General features: G+C 30.8%; 2 pseudogenes across 1 annotated transcript; one reads left to right on the top strand and one right to left on the bottom strand.

Annotated features, from left to right (window-relative positions):
• The first annotated feature begins 1,420 nt into the window (after nucleotides 1-1,420).
• Nucleotides 1,421-7,419, top strand: LOC145587393 (GDSL esterase/lipase At4g26790-like; annotated as a pseudogene). Its single transcript, XR_014101256.1, has 3 exons — nucleotides 1,421-1,890; nucleotides 5,485-5,974; nucleotides 6,892-7,419. The product of XR_014101256.1 is annotated as a GDSL esterase/lipase At4g26790-like (transcript).
• Nucleotides 7,420-12,445: 5,026 nt separating this feature from the next.
• Nucleotides 12,446-14,338, bottom strand: LOC145590223 (9-cis-epoxycarotenoid dioxygenase NCED6, chloroplastic pseudogene; annotated as a pseudogene).
• Nucleotides 14,339-18,560: the final 4,222 nt, after the last annotated feature.

Genomic DNA, 18,560 nt, shown 5'->3' with positions numbered 1-18,560 from the left:
CATTTTAAAAGGTCCTTTATCGCAAAATTTTCTAAAATATATTACTCCCTTCGTCCCAGAATAACTTAGATGTTGGACTTTTTTTAAACCCTATATTCATATATATAATAAGTTTGACTATAATTTTTTACTAAAACAATAAAAATATATTTTGTCATCAATATGATTTTGGATAGGTATTATATAAAATTTTATAATATAACTTTTATTATAATTTTCATTAACGTGTAAGTACGAAGTATATAAAAATAAGCAATTAGTGTATCGGCATGTATGTAAAAGTTGACTATGTCAATTATTTTGGAATAGAGAAAATAATGGTCAAATAAGTGGATTGATAAATGTATAAAGTTAAAATGTAACCAATAAAAAGGAACGGAGGGAGTAGTAAATATTTTTCCTTTGATGTGTGTTGTTTTCTTGTTACCTTGATCAGTTTATAAAATCAAATGTTCATACACACTAGTTTTTATAGGTGTACTTCATTAAGAAAATTACCATCCTTTTTCTTATACTACTATTACATTTTACATGTTTTAAGAAAAATACACGCATGGCTTGCATATGAATTAAATTAGTAGCCAGACTCTTGAATAAAACCAAAATTAGCCTTGGATCATTTGAATTGGATTAATTATATTATTAAGCTATTGTTAATTATTCCCTCCGTCTCCAAATGTTCGACCCTTATGATCAAAAGTTAGTTCCAAAATGATCATCCCATTTGCATCAAAATATCATCCAATTTGCAATAATATTTGTGCAAAATTAAATTCTCCATATAAATTTTGATTTTTCATATACTTTTATTAATTTCTCTCTTTTGCAAACCACATACATGTAAATTTACCTTTTAACGTACTTTTACTACTCCGTACTTCTTATTTAATTTTCTCAATACTCGTGAAAATTGCCATTAAGATCAAACTTTTAGGGACGGAGGGAGTAATTTTCATATCATGATAATTAATGAAATTAACGAAATCAATGTTGAACTTATTAAATTTATTTGAATCTGGTTAGTTGTTATTAAATTTTTTGTGAGGTCGGGTTTGACTTTGAAAAACAAAATTTTCAATATTATTGTTCGTGTTTGTGTTAAGTAATTCAAGTCGAGTAAATAATTATGATTTATTTTCGTGATGTCGATCTAGACGAAATGCTCCTCTTGGTATACTCTTCTTCAACGTTCTTCAACGAGAAATTGAATTGCAAAAAACAGTGAAAAATCAATACAATTAATACCAACCCAACCAACAGCCTTTTTATCAACTCCTATCGAACACTTCCAACTCTTTAATTATTTCTATCACATTAACACAACACCCCTTAGTAGTATACATATATATATATATATATATTCTCTATACACCAAGTTTCATTTCGCCTTCGTTTTTTTCCCACTTTTAAATCTCCAAACTTCACGTACTTTTAAAACGTACGTACTTACATTATATTATTACCAATTTCACATAAAATAATAACATTACACTAAAATGGCCAAGACCATATGCCACCACATTTGGTACCTCTCCTTCTTTTTCTTCTTCTTCTTCTTCTTGGGACGAGTTTACGTCGTGGCCGGTGGTAAGGTACCGGCCGTGGTAGTATTCGGAGACTCCTCGGTCGATACGGGGAACAACAATGGGATAAAAACATTACTTAAGAGCAACTTTGCCCCGTATGGTCGGGACTTCGATGGCGGTCGACCCACCGGGCGATTCTCAAACGGGCGGGTGCCCGTGGATTTCTTTTCGGAATACTATGGACTCAAGAAAACTGTTCCGGCCTACTTGGATCCGAATTACAATATAACGGATTTAATTTGCTACTGGAGTCAATTTTGCTTCTGCTGGTACCGGCTATGATAATACCACTTCTGCTGTTCTTGTAAGTGCCATTGTTAATCCTTTCTTTTTATCATTTCATCAATCTTTCAATTTTTATTTTTTACAATTCTAAAAAAAAATTAAAAAAAATTCCTTCTATTAAGTATTAAATAATGTCATGTAATAAGTTACGTAGTGTACGTTTGTGTTTTTAGAAGGCTTAAAAATATCATATCTCATTACTTTTAACTTAATGGATAATGATATATGTAATCCTTAGGGTTATATTGCCTACGTATAAGTAGTAAATATACTTTTTAAAATGAAATTAAGTTAAGAATTCATGACAAAATAACGCGCATATTGGTGTAATAAATGTTAATTTATCCTTAATATTTCTTTTTTTAGCTTCTTATACAAAGGACTATTGTTTATCATTTTCCTAACTTAATTACGTATGTGTATATATAAAATTATAGAATGATACATAATATCGAATATTAGATGATATGAAATGAGAAAATTCAGATGAAATGATGATTGATGAAATGATAATAAATTAAGAAAAAAGGCATAAGTACACCATATTAAATGTAAAATATCTCTTTTTTTTATTTTATATATATATATATATATATATATATATATATATATATATATATAACTTATTTATTTTAGCAATTATTTATTCTGATTCATAAACTTACAAGTAAGTTACACCATATTAAATGTTGTAATAATATGGACTTTTGGTTTTAGGGTCCCCCACGGTTTTCTCGTGGGTAATTGTACGGCTATCTTTTATTTAACGGATAGTTTTAGTAATTATGTGATCTTCCTGCTTCTACGTTGTAGGCTTACAAGTATATGCATGAATAAAATGATTTATGACCATAGCCTATATGAGAAATATAGCCAATATTATTTGGTGCATACGTAGTATAGCCAATATGAGTAGTTGAAATATCTATTTTTGAGCCGACTTTTAATTTAAAGCCGAAAGATGCATAATCTGATCTAAAAGTATTTAAAGTATAGTATATATTATTATTATTCTCGCTATCTGTCTCTATTTGCTTTTCTTACTTGGAAGCTTTTAAGAACGTAAAGAAAAAAAAAAAAAAATTTGATAGAAGGAATACATAGGCAGTAATATGTCGTCATCGTTAACAACACCTAATAAATAACCTCATATCACACCTTTAGGAATCAATAAATAAATTATTTTTATAAGTATCTTTAAACTTTTAATTATTGATGAAGTATACGAAGTATGAAAGTGTTGATCAAAAAATTGTGAGCGAATGTATGTATCCATTGGAGTCAGTTTGAAATATTATATATATATATATATATATATATATATATAAATATAAATTTTTTTTAAAAATAAGTGTGTTTATAGCTACGTAAATTGCATGTACACATATTAAAGTAAGATACTAAATTTCTACAAGTAATTTATTTTTTATCCGGCGGTTGCATATACATAGTCGCTTGTAGAAAATTTAGAAATTTTCTATATATATGCAACCACCGGATAAAAAATAAATTACTTGTAGAAATTTAGTCGCTTTATTTACAAGGCTAATAGATATACTCCTTTGCTTTATTCGTTGCTACATTAAATATAATGTTAAGATTTTTTTTTCTTTTTTTTGACAAAAATGTTAAGATGAAATCTCTTTGATCTTATAAAGTAGAGAGTAAATAAAACAATAAGATGGTTGGAAAATTGATAGAAAGAGACATATTATCAAGAATCTTTCTCGAAGAAAAAGAGTGTGGCTATGAATAACGTACAATAGCAATCATATCATATAATTAATATATAAAACTAAATTTTTAGCCAGGTCATGAGACAGCGACACTTGACATTCTAACTTTTTGTCAAGTGTCGCGCCACGTTGAATAGATTTAAATAGACTTCTTAAAATAAAAAAAAAAGTTAGTTTAGAATTCTATTTGGATAGAATTTTAGGATAAAATTGTTAATTTAGAGTTTTATTTTCGATTAAATACCAATATTTCAAATGTATAAATTGAATTATAATTTTATTCAAAAAAATTATTAAAGTATAATTCTTTTTTTATCTCAAATTTTAAAATTTTAAAATTTGACATATACATTAAAAATTTATCTCAAAATTCAATAAATAACCTGAGCATCGCATGGGGCACAAAACTAGTAACTAATATATAATAAACTTTTAGCCAGGTCACGAGACAATGACACTTGGCGTTTTAACTTTTAGCCAAGTGTCATGCCATGTAGGCGACAATTAATTATTAATATGATATGTAGGATTTATTTGAATATATTTTTTTTTGTAGAATACAATAAAAAAAAAAGTTGGATAGATTTAATAGTTAGGATAAAAAAGTGATTTTAGTGTTTTATTTTCAATAAAATTTGGATGATTTAGTAGAATAAAAAAAATTGTTTTAGAGTTTAATTTTCAATAAAACTTTTGGTTTAAAATTTTATTTTTAATAAAATACCAATATTTCTATACAAATGGCGAATATAGTAAGGTTAAAAAGAAAAAAAAAATTATAAAAAATATACCTCTGATTTTTTTTAGTTGCAACTAAAAAAAATCGGAGGTAGTAAAAAAAAAAATCAAAGAGAGCTTTTATTATATATAACCATTCTCTTAAGTCTTAACATGTGACCAACCTTAGAGGTTTAGAGAAAATGAAAAGAGATCACAACTTTAGATGACTGTTCTTTTTGTATGTACATTATTATTTTTAATTTATTTTAGATTGATAAGTGATTATTAATCCCTAAAATGCCCATAAATGGACAAAATTCAAATAACATATACGAAGTATAGTTTAGATAAAAAAAAAAAAATTAAAATTCAATTCGGAAAAATTCAATCCGCACATCGCACGGGGCACAAAACTAGTGTTTTTATATACGTAGTATTTATCAATCTATGGTATAAAAAAATTTAATGGATCAAATTGTAGTTAGGTTTTTATTTTTTTTTAATTTTTTTTTTATGTTTTACGAGTATTTTTCACTACAAGTGTTGTGGACCCACTTTAGAAGGTTCCAATAAACTATTTGAAGTTATTGGCATTTAACGTTCACCTATCTATCACCTCTTATAGTCATAACTCATAAGACTAACAACTCAACTTGGAGTGTAGCCAGTGTACATAAAAACTTTACCCTGCCAAATATTAGAGTTCCCAAATGTCACTAACTTAATTTACTTTATCTTGTTTTTCATTAAATTGTTTGCTTTTTGTTACAACAAATTTATTGGGTGAGCATTCTCTCCTACTTTTTGACTTGATTTTTTGTGATTTAGGATACTTTGTTATCTTGTAATCGTACAACTTTATTGTGTTTTGATTAATTGCTTTCACAAAGTACTAAAACTGGATCGATGCCCTTTTTATTTTATTATTGTAACAATAGTGAAAAAGTTTCCTATGTAGCATTATTGGTGAATATTTTCTACATACATGTGACGTGCAAAATATAGTTGGACTCATATAATTAAGGACGACATTGACATGTTATTATCCTTTAATATGTTAACTACGTGACTGTTAGGTAATTACTAAATTTGTGATCCGATGAAGTACAAATTGACGCATGTCTAGCTTACTAAATGCAAACTTGTTTTCATCACAGAATGTGATACCCTTGTGGAAGGAAGTTGATTATTACAAAGAGTACCAAGAAAGATTACGAAGCTATCTTGGGGTGCAAAAGGCAAATGAGATCATATCCGGATCAGTGTACCTAATAAGCATGGGAACAAACGATTTCCTAGAGAATTACTACTTGCTACCCACGACGAGGTTGTGCTACACGGTTCAAGCGTTTGAGGATCATCTCATAGACATCGCGAAGCAATTTGTGGGGGAGATTTATAACCTTGGTGCTCGAAAGATCTCGTTGGCCGGTATTCCTCCTATGGGTTGCTTACCACTAGAGAGAACCATAAATCTTGGGGCAATATCAGAATGCAACGAAGAGTACAACAATGTGGCCGTTGAATTTAATGTTAAAATGAACAACTTGGTAAACCAACTCAACAAGGAATTGCCTGGAATACAAGTTGTTTTTTCTAACCCTTATAACGTCCTTCACCAAATGATTAAAAGGCCTACAATATTTGGTAAGATTACTTTTAGCAAGGATTTCAATTCTTTATTAAATTTTAATTTGAATTCTTTATGATTATTTTATTTAGCCTACTTATGTTTAATGGTTTTTTTTTTTTTTTTTTTTTTTTTTTTCCCCTACTTTTGGATACGTATAAATGACCTTGTTACTTTGTAAGGATTAAATTTTAATGATTTTTTGAGTAGGTATAGTTTAGTTGAGTGTTAATAGTGTTTTTATGACATTGCACCCAAAGAAATAAGAAAATAATAATAGAAAAAAGGCTTTATAGGGCCAATTTTCTTTTATGGGGAGACAAATGACAACAATGTCTAAGTGGGTGGATTGAATTGTCAAATGAAATATGTCCCCTGAGTATTATAAAAAGATATCTTATCATTTTCAAAAAATTAAATTTGTATGCTCTATTATTTCAATTTCAATTTTGGATAGTCTTACAACGAAGTTTATATACATAATAAAAATCAAATCCAAAAAAGTTAAAAAAAAAAAAAAAAAAAAGAATTTTAGTTCTTATGGAAAAGATTGATGACTAGAATAGCTAGTAAGTATTATAAACTCTTGTGTAATATTTGTATTTGTTATATAGTTAACTAATTTTTTAATCTCAGTTCTATCTTTTCTATAAACACCCTCTATTAGGTTAGAATGCCCCGAAAGACCCCTTCAAACATTTAAAATATCAGCAAATCCGATGATTCTAAACATACCAATGGGATTGAAAAAGTTGTCAAATCGGGTAAATTTGACTTATTATCATTCCTACTACTAGTAGCAATTATTGCTAGAGTGATTGCTTTCAAAAATGCTCATTAATATAATGATTTTGAATTGAGATGTATGATAGCAGTTGTTGTGGTGAATTTTAATAGGGTAGTTGATTGACAAAATGAGTTGATTAAATGACAGGGATGGATGTGACATCTAAAGCATGCTGTGGCACTGGATTGGTGGAGATGAGTTATCTATGTGTTTTAGATAGTTCATACTCCTGCTCTAATGCTGACAAATATGTTTTCTGGGATTCTTTCCACCCAACTGAGAAAACAAACCAAGTTATGGCTCAACATCTCTTCAAGAGTGTCTTGTACAAATTTCTTTGATGCCATACATATTTTTTTTTTCCAATTTAAAAGAGTCACAAAGGCATTACAAATTGCATATGGGGGAGGGGGATTTGAACGTGTGGCCTATCGGTTTTTCAAGATTGAATTGGTTGCCGTTATGTATTTTCAATTAATATATTAAATCTTCTAATTTGTATGGAGATTCAACATTTTTTTCATCTTTTGGCAAGGGGAGAGGGGAATTGGAAGTTATAGTGTCCATGCATTTTGTTATAAGTGATAGTTTTATTTGATTTTCAATAAGTAACTTTGATATAGATGTTACTCATTGTACATCATTAATAAAACAATACAAAGTATTATTTATATACTTATAAAAGTATTTTTTTTGGATATAAACTTAATGATATTATAACATTTCATAGTAAACTCGTAAAGTTAGTTGTAGCCTTGTAGGGGTGAAAGTAAGGGGATACCACAGGAGCCCAAGGCAGGAGCGAATATGGCCGGTGAGAGCTAGCTCATACCCTAGTGTGTAGGGGCTAGTTAGGTGGCATTCACTAATGTGTTACTCCCTAATCTTAATTCATCAAATTAAATGATACTTCGTATTATTTTACAAATTATAAGAAGACAAATTGTAGAGATGAAGTACTCAATGACGGATCCAGAAATTTTACATCCACCGGGCCGGATTTTAGTGTTGATTTATAACTTAACTTTACTTTAAACTTTTGCAACAAAGAATGAGAACAAAGATTTTTACTAAATATTTATAACTACTTAAGCTAAAAGAAAAAAGGACAATAAAAAAAAAAAAAAAAAAAAAAAAAAAAAAAAAAAAAAAAAAAAAAAAAAAAAAAAACAGCAATATACTACGGAGCAGTAAAAACTTAAAACACTAGGAGGAAAAAAAAAAAAAAACCCCATTTTGTTGTGTGGCAGGATTCGATCTTAAAACCCACTAAAAAATGATGCAACTCATGCACGCATGCAACCAATTTAGCCAAGGTATATTCATAAATAATTTAAATTACTTATATGGTTATAGCTACTCTGGATCATGGGGCGAGCCATGACCTAGGCCAATAAATGATACAATAATAAAGATTTGATCAACCAAAAGTTTATTCAATCAAAACGTGATTCAAATTTATAAACTCAAATAATACAAAAAGTATAAATTAACACCAATATGATAATAAAAGAAGTAAAAATAAAAAAGAAGTATTGTACTCTTTTAATACTAAGTAGAATAAAATAAAATGTTGACCTCCAAACTTGGACAAACAAACAATAAGCAATCTCTAATACAAATTATATAATCAACATGTTTGATATTTTAAGTTATATTATCCGAAAGGAATGACAATAATAATAAGTTTGGAAAACAAAAAAAAAAAAAAAGAAAAATCATAACTTTAAAAAGATGAGATTTGAATTTATGACCTTAACAATTTAAACTAAAAAGAAGATTTATAATATAGGTGAGAAATAAATAAAAATAATTAAATATTAGATTTATGAAATGGATCTGGGCAATTCGAACAATGAGGATGAGAGTTTGGTTCACGAACAAGACTTAGAGTTTCCATACTAAAACCAATTGACAATATTAGAGGTAACTCCTTAACCTTATAAAGTGGAACCAACTCTGCTCTTTTTCCAATGTGGGACACTCACAAGTAGACTACAATGGGTTTCAACTATATCTATCCATCTATCACTAACAAGATTAGTAAAAAGATGACCAACATTTACGAGTCAAATAATAAATACATAATTTTTGGTAATCGGTTTTTGAAAAACACAGCCTCTAATTATTATTGTACCCCTTAGGTTTACAATGAGAGAGAATGTGTGAAATTAAAGCGTCCTTTAGTTTTTGCCACCCCACATAATTAGATGTGCGCAATTGCAGTTGATGATTAACGTGTCATTCTCAAATGCGTAGTTGAGAACTATACAATTAAAGATACAACCACTCTACAAATTGGAGGTTTCTTTTATAAAGGTGGTTGTTTGTACTACCATCTTTAATACGATTATTTTTTGTGATAATTTATCTAAGTTAAATCAATTCATCAGATTGAAATAATAATGTACATGTCCCTTTCTTAAAAACATAGCTTTATGAAGAAAGCAATGCAAGAGGTTAAATGATTGGTAATGTGTAGAAGAAATGTTAGTTATAGGCTATAAGTTATAGCACAGCAAAGTGGTTAGGTTTATTTGAAAACAAATCAAGAAAATCGAAAAAAAAAACAAAAACATATTGCAACTATATTTGACTTTTGTGGTTAAGCTCTAATATCATTATTTTTTGGGTTTGTTTTATTCACTTGATTTTAAGTTATTTGAATTTATTTTATCTGAATTTATTTTTCCTTATCTTATTTAAACTTATTAAATGTGAAATAAGTGAAAATAAAGTGCACATGTCATGGTCTTAACAAAGGTCAAAATTGACGGCCTTAGATTTTGCACAATATGTTCACTTCACCAAAGCTAAATAAACAAAATAATAATAAGTTTACATAAGAATTAATAAGCTCTAATAGTTCTCAAGAAAAAAAAAAAAAAAAAAAGATTCACCAAAAAAAATATTCAAATAAGATAAACTATAGTTAACAACAACAAGCTCAACTAACATTTTAAGTAATAAATTCAAATAAGTTTAGCTAAATTAAATCATGTTGATAAAATGTATCTGTAGTACAAGTGTATGTAGAAGTATATATATATATATATATATATATATATATATATATATATATATATATATATATATATATATATATATATATATATATATGGTGTAAAATGTGGCTAAAGCTTACTAATTTATCATTTTATGTACTTTGTAATTAAGATTTGTAAATCCACCCCCAAAAAGATTATTGTAGCCGTTGCAAGAGATTCCTCTTTACATTCGTTTATCACCTGCTAACACATGAATTATGGAGGGAGAGTGAGGGTAATCAAGTGGTCAGAGTTTTCCTCCTAATTTCAGAAAATTCTAAGATCAATTTTCATCATTAGCCCTCATGACTCTCTAAACAACAACAACAACAACAAAAAAGAAAAAAAAAAAAGAAAAAAAAAAAGGTACTATGGAGTACAAGCTTAATTGTGTTAGTAGCTTTTTTGCATTGAGTGTGTTGGACTACATGATCCAGGCCCAACTAATGCAGTCTAGACTCTGGCCCAATATTGTTATGAGTTCTGTATGTCGTTTTTATTTTTATTTTTACTTTTTTTTTGTTGGGAAAAAAAGTTATAAAGTGATCAGCACATTCAGCAATATTGAAGATTCAATTCATCGACCATGTATAACAAATACTTCGTATGAATGCAATTAGTTTAAGGTGCACCCTTGCACCCTTGCAAGGGTGCACCTTAGATAGGTGTAACAACGCAGTCCAAAAGCCTAATTACACACAACCCAATTAAAAAAAGCCCTAAAACTAAAAAATACGGAAATTACAATACACCTACCCACACCCAATACACCCACCCACACCCAATAAATGTAACGTCACTTCCAAACTCAAAACTCTTCTTCTTTTATATGATTTTCTCTCTCCTCTTTTTCATTTTCTCTCACTAAAAAAACTGCAAAAACATCAATGGACATTAGAGAAGAGATGCAAACGGATACCTTATATTCACATTCCGAAATGCATATGTTCATATTTTGAATTCTTATGTTCATATTTTGAATCCTTTTGTAAACTTTTTGAAATTCTTATATTCACTTTCTAAATCCATATGTTCATATTTTTTTATGTATATGTTCACCTTCTGAAAATGCTTAATTATATTCATACGCATTCAAAAATGAACCAATTCATACGTTCATATTTTGAATGCATATGTTCATATTTTTAATACTTATGATGCATATGTTTCATAATCATATTATTTTTTATTTCTTCAATTTTTTATGTTTATAATTAAATGCCTTATATTCATAATAATATTTTATATGTTCATAATGTAAATATTCATATTAAATATTTGTTGTTCATAAATATTCTCATTAAGTCTGTTTATGCATATGTTCTCTTTCTTAAATGCATATGTTCATATTTTTTACGCATATGTTCACCTTTTAAATGGTTATATTCACTTTAAGGAAACCAATGGTTACGTTCATATTTTGAATTGTTATGTTTACTTTCTGAAATGCATATGTTTATATGTTTTATGCCTATGTTCACTTTCAAAAAAACTAATGTTCACATTTAAAGGAACCTATGCATATGTTCATATTTTGCATGATTATGTTCATTGATAAAAAAAATGCAGAAATCAGATGAAATTCATACACAGATGAAATTGATCGAAGCTAAAAAAATTCAATTCATATGAATTCAAAAAATCAGTTAAACAACCAATTCCATATTGTAAGGAACGTATTCAATCGTTAAACGAGAAAAATAGAAAGAAAAAAAAAACAGAGGAAAAAGGAATTAAAGAAGGAAGGAGAAAAAACTAAGTATAATTTGTGAATTTAAAGATTCATATAAACCTTAATCAATCGAAATTAAAGCACAAAATCGAAATTCACACAAAATTCATACTTGATAATTACTTTCATGTTGTAAGAAACAAATTCAATCAAAAAAGTGTAAAAAAGGGGGAAAATTAAAAAAACAGAGGAGAGAGAAAATAAAAAACGAAGGAGAAAAATAGAGGAGAAGAAAGCTAATGTTCACTTTCTAAAAAGCTAATGTTCACTTTCTAAAAAGCTAATGTTCATATTGTGTTGTTGTTACACCTATTTCTAGGTGCATGAGTGTGTACCTAAGAATATGCGGTATGAATGGCTTCTAACCTTCTATATGTTAAGACTAGAGCTGTTCATGGGTAGGACGGCCCGCCAAGCCTGCCTAACACGGCCACCTTTTTGAAAAAAATTTGGATATTTGAACGGGCTTAGCCTGGCCCGTTAATATAAATGGACGAGTATGGACAAGAAAATATGTATTGCGGGCTAGCTCGCTTGGCCTGTTTAGTAAAATAATAATATTAATAATAATTTTATTTAGTTAGTTAAATATGACATATTTTGTATATTTTAAAAAATAAATACAAAGATACTATATTGATCTATAAGCTTTTATTAGTTACAAATATATAGTTAGTAGCCATATCTTCTTCGTATGTTTTCATGTTTTGTATTTGTCATTGGAATTGTCAACAAAAGGAACCAGATTAATACAAAACATGTTTGCTTACTAATTTATAGAAGGAATCGTTGTTCATTATATTAAAATTGTTTGCCTTCTAATTAAGGCCATTCACATCTATATGCACTAGCTAAACACAACCACGATAAGATTCTAGTTAAAAGTTAAATAATGGTAAAGGATCTACTCACTAATTAATCATTAATTTCTTTGTACACTTAATTCCTTTTGGTCAACAAAAGTGCCATGAAAACCATAAGGAACCCTTGAAGGCATGCATACACTTGCAATTTGCTTCATATCCTTTGCCCTCAATATTACCAATTCTGACCTCTCCACATTTTCATCTCTTACAAAGCTCATTATCCACCCTTCATCTTCACAATCATCATCGCTAAAACAATCAGCTTCACCTAAATCAAAATTAACTTCATCTAAATTGTAATTAACTTCACCTAACTCGTGATTACTAGTAGATTTACTTGTTTTCTTAGCGGGTACAAAACACGGTTCCCCACCATATCTTTCATACCCATAAATAAACTTGGTCATTTCACCGGTTGTAACATCAATCTTGGCTATGCCACCACATTTAGGCCACGGCTCCGCGATTGCCATGTACACGTACCTCGACTTTTTCCCTAACAAACGCTTATTTACTTGTCCTATTTCTAAATTCACACCCGAAACTATCACCCGTCGGGTTGATTTACCCGTTTCGAGGTCTAGTCGAATCTCGGTTAGTTCAATTTGGATCCGGTCATTACTATCGTTGAAGATCGAGTCGGGTGGGCTCATGCATGACCCGAGTATGACCACGTGTTTTCCCTCATTTTCCTCCCATGCATTCATAAAATGGAAACAAAAGCTATTTGGAACCTCAATCCATTGGATCCTCGACCCGGTAGTATCGTCCTTCGGGAGGATCCCGAACCGAGCCCTCTTATTCGGATCAAACATTAGAGGTGACCCGCCCAGAACCATCTCAGATAATTTAAACACAACTTGATTATCAGGTATCACTACGAAATTTTGAGTCAACGCAAAGTCATGAATCATAGTAGGTTGAAGAAGCGACACGGGTAGTTCACGTGACTTTCGGCCCCACTTGTCAAACCTAAAGTACTTCAAATACGGCTTACTTAGGACGTCGTAGCTAAGTGTATGAAGATCACCCGTGTTAGGGTCCACCTTAGGGTGTGCAATCAACGGGCAATTCACCTGCCCGTCGAAATCGAACCGTCCGACCGTCTCCAAATCATCACCACCGTTGATTTTCACGTGGTATGGCAAGTCATCCTCGGACATAGCAAGTAATCTCCCATTAAAATACACAAGACCAGCATTAGCCACTCCAACACCACGTGCCGGGTCAACTAAACCAAGAGCCGCACGTGCGTAAAATAAACCGAGCCGAACCAATCCGGTCCGACCGTGTAATTCACCAACCGGTTTGGGAAATAAATTTCTCCCGGCCGCGTATTCTTGAACCAACCGGTTCGTTTGAGTGAACCGGCAGCAGTAAGTTGCTCGATTTCCTGGTCCTAGTTTGACGGCGTGGATCATTCCATCACCGTCAAACAAGTGATGAGCACCAGATGGTGGGAACATAGGATTAGCTCCATTCCTCACGTAAACTCCATGTAAACCGGTTGGAATTTTACCAATGATTTCTAAACCGGTATGAACCGGATGCTCTTGAACCGGTGCATAATTACCCGATAATTGAATTTCCGGGTCGACCGTTTTAGGTAAAGGGTGTTTATTTTCTTGGTCTAGGATAAGTGATTTCTCTATTTTGTTCAAGGCTGATGCTGCCAGCCTTTGGAGTGGGTTAAGGGTAGGTTGGCGATGCGGCGGCAACGTCGTCTGTGACGGCCGCCGCGGAGGAATGGGATCAAATGTAGGAGGAGGAGGAGGAGAAGGAGAAGGAGAAATAATCTTGGTTGTGTATTTGGAGGGGTTTATTAGTATGTTACATGAAATTTTTGAAGGTGATGAATTGTGAGGATTATGAAATGGTAGATTAGTTTTGTTTTTTGGTGTAATAATAGTAGTAGTAGTATTACTAAGGAATTGGGTGGTAACATGCATGACTCTTAGAAAAATGAGATACTACTACAAGAATAAGGTGTAATTTTGAAGTAATGGGTTTAAGGGGATTATATAGGGTAATAGGGGGGAAATATTTTATGTTGCATGGTCGTATTATACTTGTATATCCAAATTCCAAAGTATGCATTTAATTGTGTTGAGTTTAATTTTGACATGTAGCGTAGTTAATGCATGCAAATTGAACCTGTAAGCTGGCTAACCAAGTCGTGTCATTCTCGTAGCGGCGTGGCTTTGGGTGTCCCATTTAGACCTTTCTCATTTGAATGTAATTTCAAAACCCGAGACGACTCTAGTAAAAAATAAAAATTTGCTCCGTTTTGTAAGTATTGTATGTTTAATTTTGAATTTATAGTAATATTTGCATTTCATTTTTGTCACTCTTCTTACATAATTATTTCTTCTCTTCATCTACCTTAACAGCTCATAAAATATGGTACGTTCCTAATATAGAGTGATAGAATAATAATAATAATAATAATAATAATAATAAAAGTGCGATAAACATGTGTCGATGTGCCATGTGAACAGAAGATGATTTGAGTCGCGGATCCTCATAAGCTACACGTGCCACAACATCCATAGATATGACCCAATTACACTCTTAGGCGAGTAGTACGTACGTAGTACAGAACAGTTTGTATTATTCCGTTATATTACCTCATTGCGTATGTATAGGTTGTCGAATACGTGTACAATTAAGCTTCACTCGCTTGAGAAATCATCCATACATCACCATTTTGAAGTGGCGGAAATGTAGCATGGCAAACAATTTACTCTAAAAGGAGATCGAATATCCGGTCCTTTTAATTTTGTTGATCATTATCTTTCGATCTTGAGTTCTTTTTACGTTATTATTAGATATTTATGTTTTAAGATATGTTCTGAGTCTTAAATAAACGAACGGAGAGGAGGTTATTGTAGTGTCTTATTACTTTACTAAACTAAATAAAGCGGAATCCACTATGTCCGATTTCCCTCGCTTTTTTACACGTTAATAAGCATATTTATTTGAATTCAAAGGCTAAGTTGTTTGAACTTGGAAGTTACAGTAATTAATTGACAGCATAAAACAGTGGGCAAATGGAGCAAAAAGCGGTAATTTGATACTACTCCTGCATGTCGCATTGTCGCATGCGCCAGTAAAAAAAACTCCTTGCATGCTCATGCATGCGCTAAAGCTAGATACTACTGCATGTTCATGCATATATATGTATCCACTAAAGTTAATAATAAACCTCCCTCTGTTTTTTACTGCGCTACTAATCTACTATAATCGGCATATATGTCCATACGATACTTTGATTATTAATGGTATATTGAAAAAAAAACTACCTTATACTCCTTGCATATACTTTGATTATCAAAGCCAATAAGGTAGTTTTTTAATAAGTACTTAGGGCTAGTTTAATTCACCTTATTTTCGTTTAACTGAACTTATCTGATCTGGTCTGATTTGGTTTAATCTTATCCGATCTACTCTGATCTGATCAAATTTGATCTAATCTGACTGTCTGATTTGACCAAATATTGACTCTAAGTGTACGATAATCTATAAGGAAAAAAACATTTCAAGTGGGATCTTGTTAGATTCGCAATAATGTGTGTTTTATTAATATGTAACTAGATTAGTCTCGTGCGATGCACGATTCAAACAAATAAAATATTTTAAATTTGGTCAATTTCTTACATCATAATTAAAAAAAATCCCAAATTAATAATACATACATCAAATATTTTTTTAAAACATATAGAGCTTATAGAAAAATTGAATGATGAAAGGGTTATTAAGGAAGAGAAATTAAATTATTTAGATTGATTTTAATATACTGATACTAATAATAATAATAAATATATAGCTAATAAAAATTTTAATTAAATAAAATAAAATTTATAAAATAATGTGATCATGTATAATTTTGGAGGAAAAAAATTTAATAACAACTTGATATGTGTCTAGAAAGATGTCAACGGTTGTTATTTTAGTATTAATTATAGATAGATTATAGATTTTCATATTTTTTTTCATTACGAAATTAAAGGTTACCCATCCCAAGAGTACTCCCATCCAAGCACGCTTAACTGTGGAGTATCTTAGCAAATGAGCTCCCTAAAAGGAAGATGCACATTGTTGATATGAGTAGTATATCAAACTCCTTTAAAGCAATCATGAGGGGTATTACATACACCCCCACTTGAGAACGGCAACGCCCTCGTTGCGCCTGGAAGCTTGAGGACTCCAGTATTACGCCTAATGACAACTGGGTAGCCAAAGTGTTACATCCAGTCAAAAACTTCCCTGGAAATTACCCATCCCAAGACCACTCCCATCCAAGCACGCTTAACTGTTTGGCAAATGAGCTCCCTAAAAAGAAGATGCACCTTGTTGATATGAGTAGTATATCAAACTCCGTAAAACAATCATGAAGGGTATTACATTAGCGATAAAAAACTGCACATGAAACGATGATTTGATATAAACTTATTTGAAATTATTTTTTTTCTGATTTGATCTGATATGAACTTATTTTTTCTAAAATAAGTTGAACTAAACAAGATCTTAGTATCTACATACTATAATTAATTTTTTATATATAAAAAATACAAACATTAATTAAAGCGGTATATCCATATATATATATGTGTGTGTGTGTGTGTGAGATTCCATGTTATTTTTTTTACTTGCAACCACACTTCCCATAATATATATGCTTACTGTACTGTCAATGGATTTTTTTTTTAATTATTATTTTTTTTACATCAACAAATTTTCAGAGAGATTGTTATATATATCCGCGTGTACGATGCATCAAAGGTATTTATTTGTTTATTTGATAATAAAATAAGCAATAATCATCGAAATGAGCAAACGATACCCTTAGGTACACCAAGCACCCGGGTGTATACAATAATTTCTAGAATTTTTATTACTTATATCTCTTAATACTCCATTTGTTACAGAATCAATGTTTATTTCAATTTGACTTTTGCACTTTTCACGTATAATCTCTTAGACCTTCATTGGTGCTTTATACATAAGATCAAGCATAGTTGGACATATGGGTACATATATTAATTAGAATCGTCTCAATATATATATAGTATTTTAATATCAAGTTTTTATAATTTATATCTATTGACATTCACTGGTATAATGGGTCAAAGTTTCATGTTGAATTGGTAAATGTGTCCGTCAAATTAAATTGAGGGAGTATTATCAATGGTTAAAAAAAAAATTAATACTTAATATATATTACAAAAGTATAAATCAAGGTGAATCTAACAAAACCTTATCAAATGAGTATTTTTTTTCTTACCTATAAATCATTAAAGATAGTCAAAGTAACATATATATGTGAAAAATGTTAAATTCAAAGTGTAGAAAGCAACACTAGTAGAAATTTATAAATGGGTACCGAGTAATGTCCACCGGTTTTAAAAAACTGGTGGGGAAAAATGGGTGGGATTGGGTAAGAGCTAATTGGCACCGGTTCAAACAAAACCGTTGCCATATTCATTAAAGGCCACCGGTTCAAACCGGTGGCAATTCAAAAAAAAAAAACAAAAACAACCCCGCCCTTAGCTTCTCCCCCCTTTCCTTCCTTGTCTTCGTTCGTTCCCCATTTTCATTTTCATTTCTTTCCCTCCTTCGACCTTTCACCACTGCCCTCCTTTATTCCACCACTGACGTCGACCCTTCACCGGCGGCCACCCTCCTTCTATTTCTCTTTCACTTTATTTGGTGTTGAAAACACCATCCAGTAGGCCCCTCCACCACTGTGCGCGAGTTCAGTAGCCTCCGCCACCTGCACAGCCGCGTCGACGACTGAGCGCAAATACAGACGCCTCCACCACTCCGCCACTTGTCCAGCAATCCTCCGCGTCCTCTGCCCTCCAACTCTCTACCACTTTCACCTCTAATTTCAGTGCTCTTCCATGTAGGGTTAGTGTTAAATTTTGTAGGCATTTTGAACAATTATTTTGAATTCTATACCTATATTTTAATTTGCATTTTGAACAATTATTTTGAATTCTATACCTATATTTTAATTTGCATTTTGAACAATTATTGGGCATATATGAGTAAACTAAAGTTAGCTAGGGTTTGAATATAATTTAACCTCAATTTTGATTTTTGGCTGTAAATTGTCTAAATTGTGTGTGTGTGTGTGTTTTTTTTTTTTTTTTTTTTTTTTTTTTTTTT

This window comes from Chenopodium album, chromosome 17, assembly GCF_948465745.1.
Source record: "Chenopodium album chromosome 17, dcCheAlbu1.1, whole genome shotgun sequence".
Lineage (NCBI taxonomy): Eukaryota > Viridiplantae > Streptophyta > Magnoliopsida > Caryophyllales > Amaranthaceae > Chenopodium > Chenopodium album.
The sequence above is the reverse complement of the archived record's forward strand: the minus strand, read 5'-3'. Positions and strand labels throughout refer to the sequence as shown.